The following is a 16,132-nucleotide window of genomic DNA, read 5'->3' on the forward strand; positions in this document are numbered from 1 at the left end:
CTCTCTCTCTCTCTCTGATGACTAGGTTTTATTACAATTGGCCTACATGTGGAGTTATTATTTTGATAAAATTTATTTTTTTATGTGTATTTATTTCTTTTTGAGACAGAGAGAGAGAGAGAGAGAGAGCATGAGCGAAGGAAGGGCAGAGAGAGAGGGAGACAGAGAATCCCAAGCAGGCTGTGCGTTGTCAGCACAGAGCCCAGTGAAGGGCTGGAACCCATGAGCTCCAAGATCATGACCTGAGCCAAAATGAAGAGTCTGACTCTTAACCGACTGAGCCAGCCAGGCCCCCCTATTTTGATAAATTTTAAATTGAGGTATAAGACCGTATGGTGAAGAAGTACCCAAAGAGAGGCCTGGTGTCCGTCCTGGCTCTCCGGAGGTCACGTCTAAACCGTCGGGACTTCCCCGATAGGATCTTGTTGGTTACTCATGGTGGGAACCTCAGGCCACTTGGTAACTTACGCCAACCTGATGACTCATGGTCGGCCCCGGATCATTTACGCTAGGAGATGACTTGGGGTGGGGGCTGACCACGCCAGAAAGACCAACTGCGTGATCAGATGGCGGGAGCTGAGCTCTGTGCTATCACCCCAACCTCTAGGGAGGGGAGGGGATGAGCTTTTGATCGATCCACGTGGCCAATGATCCAGTCAGTCACGCCTACCTAATGAAATCCCGGGAAAAACCCTGTAACTTGGGTGCGCTTCCCTGGTCAGCAATAATCTGTATATATGGTCACACATCGATGTGCTGGGAGGAAAATGCTTCCCCGGGGTCAATGAAAGCTGCTGGATGTTAAATCTCCAGTGTCTGGCCATGGTCAAGGTCGAAGAAACGTTTGCTGAGAGACACAGGACTACTTTTTCCTGTACATCTTGGATCTGTTTTGCTCCTAAGTCCTCTGTTACTGCTTTCTTTTGTGTTCGACTGACTTTTTCCTCGTGTCCCATCTGGAGGCCATCGTCATTTCCTTTCACCAGGCTTTTCGGTCTCTCTGTTGATTGTCCCCTCTGCCACCCCTCGCCCCAGATGGCTGAGGGTAGCAGATGTCGTCCCAGCTTTTGGCAGATGCCGCCCGGGGAAGTTGCTCCAGCCCTGGGACAACTCTGAGGGAGGTGACGTGACAGCAAGCCCTTGGTGGGGGTGGGGACGGAAGGCAGGTCAAAACGGACAACCACAGTTCTCTGAGAACGAGATCCATTTACTCCCCACACCCCACCTACAGATGGCATCAGATCCCACAGGTTAAGGGCTCAGTCCCACAAGACTGCCTCCTTGCCCCTTTGTCACCAGTCACAAATCCAGCTTGTCACCTGTGCTTCCGATGGACTGGCTTTAAATCACAGGTTCCCATAACCGTCTCCCCAGGTCTGAGCAGTTTGCTGGGGCAGATCACAGGACTCAGAGAATCAGTGTAATTCCTAGATTAGCCGTTTACACCAAAGGATAAGAAAGGATACAAATCAACAGCCAGATGCAGAGATACGTAGGGTGAGGTCCCAGACCCGGGAGCATCTGTCCCTGCAGAGTTTGGGGCTCAGCATGCAAGTGCATCCGGTTCACCAACCTGGAAGCTCTCTGAACCCCATCCTTTTGCGTTTTTATGGAGGCTTCATGACATAGGCATTGTTTGATGAAATCACTGACCGCTGGCCGTAGATTCACTCTCCAGTCCCTCGACTGTCCCCGGAGGCTGGTGTGGGGAGGGACTGAATGTGCCAGCTCTCCAATCACAGCACTGGTTCCCTGGACAACCAGCCCCCCTCCTCCCGTGCTTTCCAAAAGTCACCTCATTTAAAAACAATTTTTTTAAATTTTATTTATTTTTGAGAGAGAGAGAGAGAGAGACAGAGACAGAAAGACAGCGTGTGAGCAGGGGAGGGGCAGAGAGAGAGGGAGACACAGAACCGGAAGCAGGCTCCAGGCTCTGAGCTGTCAGCACAGAGCCTGACGTGGGGCTCGAACTCACAGACTGCGAGATCATGACCTGAACCAAAGCTTAACCCACTCAGCCACCCAGGTGCCCCAAAACTCACCTCATTAATATAAATTCAGGTGTGCTTATGATTAATATCAAGACACTTTTATCATTTTTTTTTTTGGTAAGATTTTAAGCAATCTCTACCCAACGTGGGGCTCGAACTCAGAACCCTGAGGCCAAGAGTTGCATGCCCTTCTGACTGAGCCAGCCAGGCATCCCAACACCTCTATCCCTCTTACCGCTTGTGACATCCCAAGGGTTTTAGGAGCTCTGTGCCAGAAATGGGACAAAGCCAAATATATATTTCTTATAAATCACGACATCACAGAACAGAACCATTAGAAACTAACAGCGAAGCTGGATGTGAAAGACACTGGCCTCGAGCCCCTGGAGGGACGGAGCTGCTGCTGACCGACGCACACGTTTGCCACAATTTTTTTTAAATATAGTATATGCTAGCTTAAAAATAATTACAAATCACTCACAGTCTGGGAATCCTTCCCGGCCACTGAATACTGTGCAAATTCTAATACACGGTGTCATACTGGCGGCACAAGTGAATTCGTTTATTTGACTATGTTTACTGAGCACACACTATACACCAGGCACTATTACAGACACATGGGACACACTAAGGAACAAAAAGAAGACCCCACATTCCCACCGAGCTCTAACGCTAATGGGAAAGGCACGTGAGGGCCATGGGGGACAGATGGCCAGCATGGCACATAAGTAAACCAGAGACCGCGATAAAAGGAAAGCATGCCCTAGAGAAATGGAAAAGTGGAAAGGGTGCTGGGAGAGCTGGGTGCTGAGGGAGCCGCTGTAATATAAAACAGAGTCACTACAGAAGTTGGGATTCGAGTAAAAGTCTGAGGGAGCGGAGGGATGGGGGAAAGAATGCTCCAGGCAGAAAGACAGCAGGAGCAAAGGCCCTGTGGCACAGATGTGCCTGGCAGGCTGTTAGGACAGTGAGGAGGCCGCTGTGGCTGGCGTGAGCCAATGAGTGGGGACTTGCAGAGGTGAGGGCAGGGGTCTTGTGGGGGCATGGTAAGGACTTCAGCTTAGGTCAGTGCAGCCACTGGTCCGGTCCTTCTAGCTTAAGAAGATTCTAGAGGCTGATTTCAGAAGAAATGCTATCTTCATCTTGCATTAGAAACACAATCCCTGGCCTGGGGCTCCCGGGTAGTTTAGTCGGTTGGGTTGAGTGTCTGACTTCAGCTTAGGTGATAATCCCACAGTTCGTGGGTTCGAGCCCCGAGTCGGTTCTGCGCTGACAGCTCGGAGCCTGGAGCCAGCCTCAGATCCTGTGTCTCCCTCGCTTTGTCTGCCCCTCCCCTGCTCATGCTCTGTTTCTCTCTCGCGCTCAAAAATAAACATTAAAAAAAAAAAAAAAGAAAAGAAACATAATCCCTGGCCTCTCCTATTTTTTTTTTTTTTTGGAAATTTTATTTTTTATTTTTTATTTTTTTTAACGTTTATTTATTTTTGAGACAGAGAGAGACAGAGCATTAACGGGGGAGGGGCAGAGAGAGAGGGAGACACAGAATCGGAAGCAGGCTCCAGGCTCTGGGCCGTCAACTCAGAGCCCGATGCGGGGCTCGAACTCACGGACCGCGAGATCGTGACCTGAGCTGAAGTCGGACGCCTAACCGACTGAGCCACCCAGGCGCCCCATTTTTGGGGGGGAATTTTAAAGATGAAGGGAAACAAATCCAAATCCAGGCATCTAGCAGTGTCTGGTAGCACGGCAGGCCATTCTGCTAGATTTGATTAACACCAGAGCAAAAGGGCCAGCGGATGCTCGTTCAAGGGAGCGCCAGGCGTCCAGCCGCTGCGAGGGTGGCTTTTCTCTTCCTCCCCTGTGGGCCAAGCGAGGCTCTGGGCAGGAACTACTGCCTGTGCACACTGACTCAGGGCCCTTCTAATTCCATCCTGCCATGTGGGCTGAGCGATTGATCTCAGGAGGGCCGAGGACGACAGACAGCTTCGCGACGAGGACCTCCACGCCCCCTCCATAAATACAGCTGTCGTGATCCTGCCCGGAGGAAGCAGCCTTCGGGTTTTCCCCGGGGGTGACCAGCCAGGCCTGATGCTTCTCATTGGGAGCATCTTCCCATCTGCCAGCCAGCTCCTGCGGTTGGTCGTGAGGACCCCGGGCGGGCTTGGGGGAGGTCAGCTGGGGGGCACGGATTTATTACTGCTTATGAGGATTATTCCAAATTGAGGCAAAGTATGCAAACCATACAATTTACCACTTAAAAAAATTTTTTTTAATGTTTATTTATTTTTGAGGCAGAGAGACAGAGCATGAACGGGGGAGGGTCAGAGAGAGAGGGAGACACAGATGCAAAACAGGCTTTAGGCTTCGAGCTGTCAGTACAGAGCCCCACGCGGGGCTCGAACTCACGGACCACGAGATCATGACCTGAGCCAAAGTCGGACACCCAAGCGACTGAGCCACCCAGGTGCCCCACAAACTTTGTTTTTAAGTGTCTACCTCAGTGGCATTATGCACATTCACACTGTCGTGCGGCCATCACCGCCACCCATCTCCAGAACTTTCTGTCTTGCAAAACTGAAACTCTGTCCCCATGAAACACTAAATCCTCATTCCCCTCCCCCAGCTCCTGGCTCCCACCTTTTTCCTGCCCATCTCTATCCATTTGCTTCTTCCAGGGACCTCATCTAAAAGGAATCATACAATATCTGTCCTTTTGTGTCTGGCTTCTTGCACTTAACATAATGTTAACATAATGTCCTCAAGGTCCAGCTACATCGTAGCATGTGTGAGAATGTCCTTCCTTTTTCAGTCTGAATATTACCCACATTTGGTATTTATTCATCTGTTGGTGGGCACCGGGGTTGTTTCCACTATTCGGCTATTATGATGAATACTGGTGCTTTGAACGTGGATGTACCAACATCTCTGAGATCCTGCTTTCAGTTTTTTTGGTTCTACACCCCAAAGGGGAATTGCTGCATCATATGGTAACTCTGTTTCTAATTTTCCAAGGAACTGCCACACTGTATCCCACAGCAACGGCAGGTTTTACATTCCCACCAACAGGGTACGAGGGCTCGGATTTTTCCACATCCTCGCCAGCACTTGTTATTTATTTTTTTAATGTTTACTTATTTATTTTGAGAGAGAGAGAGAGAGAGAGAGAGAGAGAGAGGTTGAGAATCCCAAACAGGCTCCACGCTGTCAGCACAGAGCTGGACTCGGAAATCGATCTCACAAACCATGACAGCATGACCTGAGCCGAATAAAAGGGTCACACGCTCAATGGACTGAGCTGCCCAGGCGCCCCTGTTTTCGGTTTTCTAGATAGCAGCCATTCTAAGGGGTGTTGGGTGGTTGTCACTTTCAAGTGTTAAGAGGCTGCTTCTGTCTTCATAGAACTGTCTTGGGTTAATAAAGTCGTTCGATACGAGGTGCCTGGGTGGCTCAGTCGGTTAAGTGTCTATTTTATTAGGCTCAGGTCATGATCTCATGGTTCATGAATTTGAGCCCCATGTCAGGCTCTGTGCTGACAGCTCAGGGCCTGGAGCTTGCTTCAGATTCTGTGTCTCCCTCTCTCTGCCCCTCCCCTGTTCAGGCTCTGTCTCTCTCTCTCTCAAAAATAAATAAACATTAAAAAAAAAAGTCATTTGGGGTGCCTGGGTGGCTCACTCGGTTGAGCGTCCGACTTTGGCTCAGGTCATGATCTCATGGTTCATGAGTTTGAGCCCCACGTCAGGCTCTGTGCTGACAGCTCAGGGCCTGGAGCCTGCTTTGGATTCTGTCTCCCTCTCTCTCTCTCTCTCTGCCCCTCCCTGGCCCTCACTGTCTCTCTCTCACAAAAATGAATAAACACTTTAAAAAAAAAAAAAGTAATTAGATGAAAGATTAAAAAGTGAGCAGCCCCAAGGAGAAGTAACAGCCAGATAAACCCACGACAGTGGAACCCTTCTCCTGGGAGAATCAGAGCTCCTGAGGCCCCACCCCCTGTTCCTTTCCCAAGGTCACCCTGTGAGCACATGTGCAGGTGATATTCTGGGAACACCGGTGTGGGCAGAGACAGGTTCTCCTTTCTCCAGTTCAGGGTTGGACAACCTGTTCTGCCACAATCTCACGGATGCCACTCCCAGGCCCGACCTGCACTGCAGAATGAGGTCAGTGAAAGACAGACGGGGAGGGGAATGCACAGGAGAGGCAACGAGCAGGTGGACGGAAAGGGGCCGGGTGGGACAGGCAATTGGTTGTGGCATACCCTCCCCCTGCCGCATGGTCCTCTGGCCACACGAGTGTGTGTCTGTACAAACTCCAGGGCTGGGCTAACCAGTCATTCCTGCTATGGCTCTCCAGGAACTAGTAAAGGAGAAAGGATGGTTAGAGGCTACTTTAAATCAATGCTTCTCAAGGGGGACCATTTTGTCCCCCAAAGGGTACCTGCTGTGTTTGGAGACATTTTTGTGTTGTCAGAACCCTGGGGATGGAAAGCAGTGGGAATTTCTTTTTCATGGCCATTATTATTTAAGTTTTATTTACTTAAGTAATCTCTACACCCAACATAGGGCTTGAACTCACAACCCCAAGATCAAGAGTTGCACAGCCTTCTGAAGGAGCCAGCCAGGCCTCCCTATGGGAACTAATTATTATTATTATTATTATTATTATTATTATTATTATATGAGAGAGAGAGAGAGCGCGCGCGCTGGGGAGGAGCAGAGGGAGAGGGAGAATCCTAAGCAGGCTCTATGCCCAGAGCAGAGGCCTGCCCAGGGCTGGATCTCATGACCGTGAGATCATGATCTGAGCTGAAATCAAGAGTCCCGACTCTTACCCGACTGAGCCACTCAGGCACCTTGGGGGGAGTTATTTTTATTTTGGCAAGTATTGAAGGCATTCTAAAACCTTAAACAGGATCCTGGACGTGTAGGCCTACAGAACAAAGAAATAGGAAAATCTGCTCCACCCTTGGGGTTGGAGTTGGATGTTAGACACTGCAGGGAGGGTGTCTGTTTTGCAGAAAAGCCTCTGACGTCACATAAATACAGAACACTTTATAGTTGTAGATCAAGGTTAGATACTAGTCATGGAAGGGTGGTGACTCAATTTGTCTTATGGACTGAAGGTTCTGAACGTCCAATATGTAGAGCGAGTCCCACCCTCACTTGGCCCCGTCTCTGCCCCGACGTCGGTGTACAGACATCCACAAGTGGTAGGGGCTTCATAGCCTAGAATCTGTGCCCACGGGAAGGGGGGAGACAGGGTAGGGGACGCTTCTGAAGGGTCGTCCCTGACACTGGCCCCCAGGGAGGCTGAAGGGACTTGCTCGTAGCGAGCCTGTGGCCACCCCTTCTCATCCTTGTTTATTTGTTTTGTTTCTCTGTAGGAGTATTTTCCTTTTTAAAAAATTGAGATATAGGGGCGGCTGGGTGGCTCAGTCAGTTAAGCACCCGACTTTGGCTCAGGTCGTGATCTCTCGGTCCGTGAGTTCGAGCCCCCCGTCGGGCTCTGTGCTGACAGCTCAGACCCTGGAGCCTGCTTTGGATTCTGTGTCTCCCTCTCTCTCTGCCCCTCCCCTGCTCGCACTCTGTCTCTCTCTCAAAAACCAATAAACATTAAAAAATAAATAAAACCACCATTTTTTTCCTTATGATAAAAACGTTTAAGGTTTACTGTTTCAAATATGCGATACAGTATTAACTATAGTGACTATTACATCCCTGTAACATATACGTTGTAACTGAAAATTTGTATCTTTTGACCTCCTTTACCCTGTCCACCTGCCCCCACCCCCATCTCTGGCAACTACCAATCAGGTCTCTGTATCTATGAGCTTGGTTTTGCTTTAGATTAGTTTAGTCTTTTTTTTTTTTTTTTTTTTTTTGATTCCACATATAATTGAGATCATTTGGTATTTGTCTTTCTCTATCCGACTTATTTCACTTGGTACAATGCCCTCAAGGTCCACCCCTGTTGTGGCAAATGGCATCTCTTTCTTTCTTTTTCGTGGTTGAATACTATTCTCATCGTTGGCTTTAAAAAAAAACAAACAAACAAAAAAACAAAAAAACCCGAGGGTTGGGAGGCTGGGTGGATCAGTGGGTTAAGCGTCCTACTCTTGGTTTCAGCTCAGGTCACGATCTCATGGTTCCTGAGTTCGAGCCCCACATCGGGCTCCGCACTGACAGTGCGGAGCCTGCTTGGGATTCTCTCCGTCTCTCTCTGCCCCTCTCCCCTACCTTGAAATAAATAAATAAACTTTAATAAACAAACAAATAAATAAATGACCAGGTCCTGGTGGCAGAGACCCGGGTAGTTCTAGAGGGTAGACATGTTGGAGAGAGGACACAGAGGAGAGGGATGCCACCCCAACTTTATCTCTCCTTCGCCAGTATGCACCAAGCCAGCCATCACGTGAGCGGCCACCAGCGGTGGGATGGTCAGTCACGTGGTGCTCAGTGTCGGTGAAGGACCGAAAGAGGAAGAGCAGAGACCCAGAACACTGCGCTCTCTGCCACAAGGGGGGCCTCCACAGGAAAGGCTGGATAAAGGCCCGAGCTCCAACGTGTCCCCCAGGAGAGGGTCCAGGCTGCAGTCCTCAGTGCCGGATGAGGCTAGTGTTGCTGCCCGACACCCTACAGTCACAGGACGGCCCCCCAATCAGAGGACTACTGGATCCAAAACATTAGTGACGCTGAGGCAGAGAACCCCTGCTTTAGATCATCTTACATATACAGCCTGCTAAACTGTACCCAAACAGAAGGGGGAGAAATCCTACGTTTTATTTATTTATTTTTTTAAGTTTATTTTATTTTTGAGAGAGAGAGAGAGAGAGAGAGAGAGAGAGAGAGGGGCAGGGGCAGAGAGAGAGGGGAACAGAGGATCTGAAGCAGGCTCCGGGCTCTGAGCTGTCAGCACAGAGCCTGACGTGAGGCCCGAACCCATGAGTCGTGAGATCATGACCCTGAGCCAAAGTTGGACGCCTAACCGACTATGCCACCCAGGTGCCCCTATTTTTATTTCTTTAAGTTTATTTATTTTTTTGAGAGAGACAGAGACAGAGTGAATGGGGGAGGGGTAGAGAGAGAGAAAGGGAGACAGAGAATCCCAAGCAGGCTCTGTGCTGCCAGTGTAGACCCTAATTCGAGGCTTGGACCCACAAAACCGAGAGATCAGGACCTGAGCAGAAACCAAGAATCAGATGCTTACCCGACTGAGCCACCCACATCCCCTCAGACATATGGCTTTCAAATGAATAGACTTTATATATATATATACATATATATATATATATATATGTATACATATTTTGATGTTCTATTTATTTTTGAGAGACAGCGTGCATGCACGTGGGGTAGGGGCAGAGAGAGAATCAGTTTTAGCAAGTTCATCTCTTCTTTAAAAAAAATTTTTTTTTTAATTTATTCACGAGAGATAGAGACAGCATGAGTCGGGGAGGGGCAGAGAGAGAGGGAGACACAGAATCCAAACAGGCTCCAGCCTCTGAGCTGTCAGCATAGAGCCCGACGTGGGGCTTCAACTCATGAACCATGAGATCATGACCTGAGCCGAAGCTGGACGCTTAACTGACTGAGCCACCCAGGTGGCCCCCAAAATGATAATTTTTTTTAAATTTTTTTTCAACTTTTTAAAATTTATTTTTGGGACAGAGAGAGACAGAGCATGAACGGGGGAGGGGCAGAGAGAGAGGGAGACACAGAATCGGAAACAGGCTCCAGGCTCTGAGCCATCAGCCCAGAGCCCAACGCGGGGCTCGAACTCACGGACCGCGAGATCGTGACCTGGCTGAAGTCGGACGCCCAACCGACTGCGCCACCCAGGCGCCCCCAAAATAATAATTTTAATCACGTGGCCACACTAACTGGGAACCCCTCCTTGGAGGTCTGCTGTCTTTCTCTGAGATTTGGCGAGCCTGCAGGGTAGGTTGGGGAGTTTGTGTATTTGCACTGAAATCATGAGCCACCCAGGCACCCCTATCTTGGGTACTTTTTATTAAAAAAAAAAAAAAAAAAAATTCCAGAGCTCCACCTGAGAGGGTCTCAGCCTCCAGGAGATTCTCCAGGCTTGTGTTTTGAACAAGCCCCCTTTGCCAGTGTGCCTTCTTGGCGAAGGTGGGAAGCATGCACAGGCTAATGTTCTCTGTTGATTTCTCTAGAACACCACCTCCGTCAGGGCAGAGGAGTCGCGCAATACATAGGACTAAATCAAGTCATTTTGGTTGAATTGTCTTTTTGTTTTAAAGTTTATTTTTATTTATTTTGAGAGAGAGAGAGAGAGAGCGCGCAAGCAGGGGAGGGGCAGAGGGAGACAGGATCCCAAGCAGTCTCTGAGCTGTCAGTGCAGAGCCCCACGTGGGCTCATGAACTTTGAGATCATGACCCAAGTCAAAGTCGGACACTTAACCGACTGAGCCACCCAGGCGCCCCTAATTTAAATTGTCTTGCTGCCCAATGTGACTGCAGCTTCCAGAGGAGAGGACCTCTTTCCTTTTTCATTTTCTTCTAGCAATCGGGGTAGGATTATGACTGAGAAGGGAGCCAGCATGTCTTACGAGATCATTTGATAAGCAGATGCACCTACTGGTCTATTCATTGGCCCCAATTCACATAAGCACTGACAGGCCAGGTGAGGTTAACCAAGCAGACATTATACACAGCTCGTGTGGTATAAAAGCTGGGCAGTGAGTTCTACAGACCGCAGAATGCTGTGCATTGTTCCTCCAGACCTTGAGGGAGTGTGACAGAACCAGAGATTCAAGTGTTCCCTCATCCTGGACAGGCTGGGAGGGAGGGGAAGTTGGGAGGATGGGTGTGCTGGCCAGATCCCAATGCCGCTCTGCGGCGTCTTCGGGGGAGAAGACCCAGAAAGGCCACACAAGAAGTGTGATTTCACGCATGCACGCTCACTCACAAGCACAGGAGAGACGGAACACACCCAACATGTAACATAAAATTATCACTTTCAAGTTTATTTATTTTGAGAGAGAGAGCGCATAAGGGGAGGGGCAGAGAGAGAGCGAAAGAGAGGGAGAGAGAGAGGGTCGCAAGCAGGCTCCAGGCAGTCAGTGCAGAGCCCAGCGTGGGGCTCGAACCCACAAACTGTGAGATCGTGAGTTGAGCCAAAATCGAGAGTCGGATGACTGACTGCGCCACCCAGCTGCCCCTAAAATTTACCATTTTAAAGTGTACAATTGGGGCGCCCGGGTGGCTCAGTCTGTTGAGTGTCTGACTTTGGCTCAGGTCATGATCTCACAATTTGTGGGTTTGAGCCCTGTGTCCAGCTCTGTGCTGACAGCACAGAGCCTGGAGCCTGTTTCAGATTCTGTGTCTCTCTCTCTCAAAAATAAATAGACATTAAAAAAATGTTTAAGTGTACAATTTAGTAGCATTAATTGTATCTATGCTGTTGTGCAAACGTCACCACTAACCATCTCCGGAGCTTTTTCATTTTCCTCAACTGAAACTCTGTCACCGTTCAGTATCAACTTCCCAGCTTCCATCCTCTAGCCCCTAGAAACCTCCATTCTACTTTCTGCCTCTATTAATTTACTTAGTCTTGGTACTTCATGGAAGTGGAATCATATTAACACTTGTCCTTTTGCGCCTGGTTTATTTCACTCAGCATAATGTCCTCAAGGTTCACCCGTGTTGTAGTAGGGGTCAGAATTTCCTTCCGTTTTAAGGCTGAATAATGTATGTATTCATCTCATTCTCCAGTCATCTGTTGACGGACACTTAGGCTGCTTTCAGATCTTCTCTGTTGGAAGTAATGCTGCTAGGAACATCGATGTGCAAACATCGGTTAGGGTCCTGAGACCTATCGGCCAAGATATTGACATTGATACAATTCATTAGTTTTACTCCGATTTCTTCGGGTTTACCTGTATTCATTTGTTTGTATGCATGTATTAAGTTCCATACAATTTTATCACGGGTGTGGGTTTCCATCTCCACCACCACAGTCAAGATACAAACTGTTCCAACACCGCCACCATCGCCAGTACTGCCCTTTTAGAACCCCCCTCCCTCCTTCTTCCAACTGCTCTTCTTCCCCCAATCTTGAAAAAATGTTGCCATTTCAAAAATGTTATATAAGAATCAGATATATTGTAACCTTTTGAAATTGATTTTGATTTGATTTGATTTTGGTACTCAGCATAATTTCCCGGAGACTCATTCATTCTGGTTGTTGCAGGAATCGATAGTTCACTCCCAAGGTGCCTGGATGGTTCAGTTGGTTGAGCATCCAACCCTTGGTTTGGGCTCAGGTCAAACCTAGGGTCATGGGATTGAGCCCTGTTTTGGACTCTACACTGAGTGTGGAACCTGCTTAAGATTCTCTCTCTCCCTCTGTCTCAAATTAAAAAAAAAAAAAAAAGTTCAGGGGTGCCTGGGTGGCACAGTCGGTTAAGTGTCTGACTCTTAATCTCGGCTCAGGTCACGATCTCACAGTTTGTGAGTTCGAGCCCCACAATGGGCTCTGCACTGACGGCTGGAGGCTGCTTGGGATTCTGTCTCTCCTTTCTGCCCCTCACTCTAGTGCGCCCTCTCTCTCTCCAAATAAATAAATAAAATTAAAAAATTAAAATAGTTCACTCCCTTTTATTGCTGAGTAGTATTCTATAGTATGGATTGATCAAGGTCTGTCAATCATTCACCTGTGTGAAGGACACCTGGGCTGGTTCCAGGTTTTGTCTGTTCCATACAAAGCTACTATGAACATTCACCCTCTCACCCACAGGTTTCTGTGTGAACATGTTTTCATTGCTTTAGGATAAACGCCAGGAGTGCAATTAACCGGGTCATGTGATAGTTGTCTGTGTCCTTCTTTCTGAAGCTGCCAAATTGTTTTCCGGAAAGGCTGCACCATCTCACACGCCTGCCTGCAGAAGACGTATCAGCCACGTGTATGTTCCACGTGTTTTTGAATGTATTCCAGTTCTTCCATGTCCTCGCCAGCATTTGGTGTTGTTAGTAATTTTCATTTTAGCCATTCTGATAGCGGGTAGTGATTTCTCACTGTGGTTTTAATTCACATTTCCTTAACGGGTAATGATATTAACTAAACATCTTTTCACGTGTTTATTTGCCATCTGTATATCCTCTATGGTGAAATGTCTATAAATAATTCAAACGTAGCTCAAATTTTATGTTATATATATATATACACACACACACACACATACACACACCACACACACACCTATCATGTGTACACATATGTAAAACTGTAAAACTCATATGTAAAACACATATGTAAAACTCTTGATGGAGGCCTGAACTGAAATAATTCAAAAAAGTTTAACAAAGTCAACCTAAAATAAAACATACTATAGCTAGAATAAAACACCAATAGGGGCATCTGGGTGGCTCAGTCGGTTGAGGGTTCGACTTTGGCTCGGGTCATGATCTCATGGTTTGTGAGTTCAAGCCCCACATCGGGCTCGCTGCTGCCAGCTCAGAGCCCGCATCAGATCCTCTGTCCTGTCTCTCTCTGCCCCCCTCACCTGTGCTCTCTTTCTCTCTCAAAAATAAATAAAACATTAAAAAAAAATAAAATTATGACAAATGTGGGTAGTTAGGTATCCACTGTTAGTGCCATGCTGGTTATTTCCTAAGTTCAGTTAAAACCTGGGCTGCCTGCTAAAAGAAATCTATTGCCCTGGGTTTGTATTTGGAAGGACTGTTTCCTGTTTTCTATACTACACATCTCACTGCTTGATCTGGGGAAATTGCTTTCTTGTGAGGCTTATTTTTCAGGGCAGTAGGATATGCTTGAGGAATAAATATGTTTCTTTAATAAATAAACAATTTCAGGGGCGCCTGGGTGGCTTAGTCGGTTACACGGCCGACTTCGGCTCAGGTCACGATCTCGCGGTCCGTGAGTTCGAGCCCCGCATCGGGCTTTGTGCTGACAGCTCAGAGCCTGGAGCCTACTTCGGATTCTGTCTCCCTCTCTCTCTGCTCCTCCCCAGCTCATGCTCTATCTCTGTCTCTCAAAAATAAATGTGAAAAAACTAAAAAAAAAAAAAAAAAGCAATTTCATGTTCCAAGGGAGGTCTGAAGAGGTTACTGAAAAATTATTCACTTTACAATTGCAACTGAAGGAGATGCATTTTACATTTTCACACGCTGGACTTTGGTAAGCTTTGTAGTTCAAGTCCTACAAGAGGGAGGTCCAGTTTTCTTGGCAACGGTTAATTTTATGTATCAACTTGGCAGGCCATGCCTTCTAGTTGTTTGGTAAAACACTAGCCTAGATGTTGCTGTGGAGGTATTATTTTGGTTGTAATTAACATTTAAATCAGTCAACTTTGAGTAAAGTGGCTGTGACCCCAGACAATGTAGATGGGCCTCAGCCAATCAGTTGAAGGTCTTAAGAGTAAAGATTGAGGTTTCCCCAAGAAGAAATTCTCTTCGAGACTGTTGTACAGAAACCCTCCTTGAATTTCTAGCGTGATGCCCTATAGAATTCTGACTCAAGACCGCAACATCTACTCCTCCCTCAATTTGACTTGTTAGCCACATATGTACGTATATGTGTATATAGGTATATGCATACATTACGCTACCATAAAATCATATACTATAATTTTGCGAAAGATTATCATTGGGGACTTAAAAAGATATTTGCACACCCATGTTTATAGCAGTATTACTTACAACAGACAAGATGTGGAAGCAACCCAAGTGCCCATCAACAGATGGGTAATGTGATGTATACACAATAGAGTAGATTTTGACTTGTCAGCCCCTACATTTATGTGGACCAAATCCTCCAAATATTTCTTACCCCCTTTCTCTGTCTCTTTTTTATACACACACACACACACACACACACACACACACACACAGGCATACCTTGGAGATGTTGTGGGTTCAGTTCCAGTCCATTATAAGGTGAATATCACAGTAAAGAAAGTCAAAAGAATCCTGGGTTCTCCTCGTACATATAAAAGTATGTTTACACTATAGTGTGGTCTGTTAAGTGTGTAACAGCATCATGTCCAAAAAAACCCAAAAACAATGTACAATGTACGTACCTTAACTAATAAATACTTTATTGTAGTGGCTTAGTTGGTTAAGTGTCTGACTTCGGCTCAGGTCATGATCTCGAGGTTTGCGAGCTCGAGCCCCGTGTCAGGCTCTGTGCTGACAGCTCGGAGCCTGGAGCCTGCTTCAGATTCCGTGTCTCGCTCTCTCTCTGCCCCTCCCCTACTCATGCTCTCTCAAAAGTAAATAAACATTAAAATAAATAAATAAATAAATAAATAAATAAATAAATAAATAAATGCTTTATTGCTTGAAAATGCTATCATCTGAGCTTTCAGTGAATCATAATCACTGACCACAGAACAAATATAAAAATAACGAAAAAGTTTGAAATATTGTGATTACCGAAATATATAACATAGAGACAGGAAGTGAGCAAATGCTGTGGGAAAAATTATGCTGATGGACTTGTTCAATGCAGGGTTGCCACAAGCCGTCAATTTATAAAAACGAAGTATTTACAAAGTGCAATAAAATGAGGTATGCCTGTCTGTGTACATAACAAAAGCAAGAGAACAAATATATATGTACATATATACATGTATATGTACTATCCTCACCTCTGGAAAACTCTAACATATCTGCAGAGGCACGTGAAAAACTCCCGCCTAATAAACGACAGATTCATAAAAATGTAGACGTGACCATGCAGACTCCAAGGTTGCTAAAACCCACTGGGGATTTTATTTTTGCCATACAGGGAGTGATGTTGCAAACATTTTGTCATTCTTTTTTTTTAAGTTCCATTTTATTATTGTTTATTTAAGTAGGATTCACGCCCAGCGCGGAGCCCAATGTGGGGCTTGAATTCATGACCCTGAGATCAAGATCTCAGCTGAGATCCAGAGTTGGATGCAAAACTGACTGAGCCAACCCTGGTGCCCCGCCCCCCCCTTTTTTTTAAATCTATTTTAAAAAATATTTTATCTTCATTTTGTAATATTTATTTTTCGGGGAGCATAACTGGGCAGGGGGAGAGAGGGGGTCAGAGGATTCAAAGAGGGCTCTGTGCTGACAGGCTGACAGCATTGAGACCGATGTGGGGCTTGAACTCACGAACTGTGATACCATGACCCG

At 46.8% G+C, this 16,132-nt stretch overlaps 1 long non-coding RNA gene across 2 annotated transcripts in view; it reads right to left on the reverse strand.

Moving 5' to 3' along the window:
• The window catches only part of LOC121013995 (uncharacterized), a 30,998-nt gene extending 15,884 nt beyond the window's left edge, over positions 1-15,114 (reverse strand). The window contains exon 1 of one of the 2 annotated variants that reach the window (XR_005783011.1): positions 14,864-15,114. This is a non-coding gene — a long non-coding RNA (uncharacterized LOC121013995). The remainder of the gene's footprint in view (positions 1-14,863) is intronic. The other variant, XR_005783012.1, reaches the window with a different exon arrangement.
• Positions 15,115-16,132: the final 1,018 nt, after the last annotated feature.

Source organism: Herpailurus yagouaroundi, unplaced genomic scaffold (genome assembly GCF_014898765.1).
Source record: "Herpailurus yagouaroundi ecotype Mexico unplaced genomic scaffold, PumYag 200, whole genome shotgun sequence".
NCBI classification, from domain to species: Eukaryota; Metazoa; Chordata; class Mammalia; order Carnivora; family Felidae; genus Herpailurus; species Herpailurus yagouaroundi.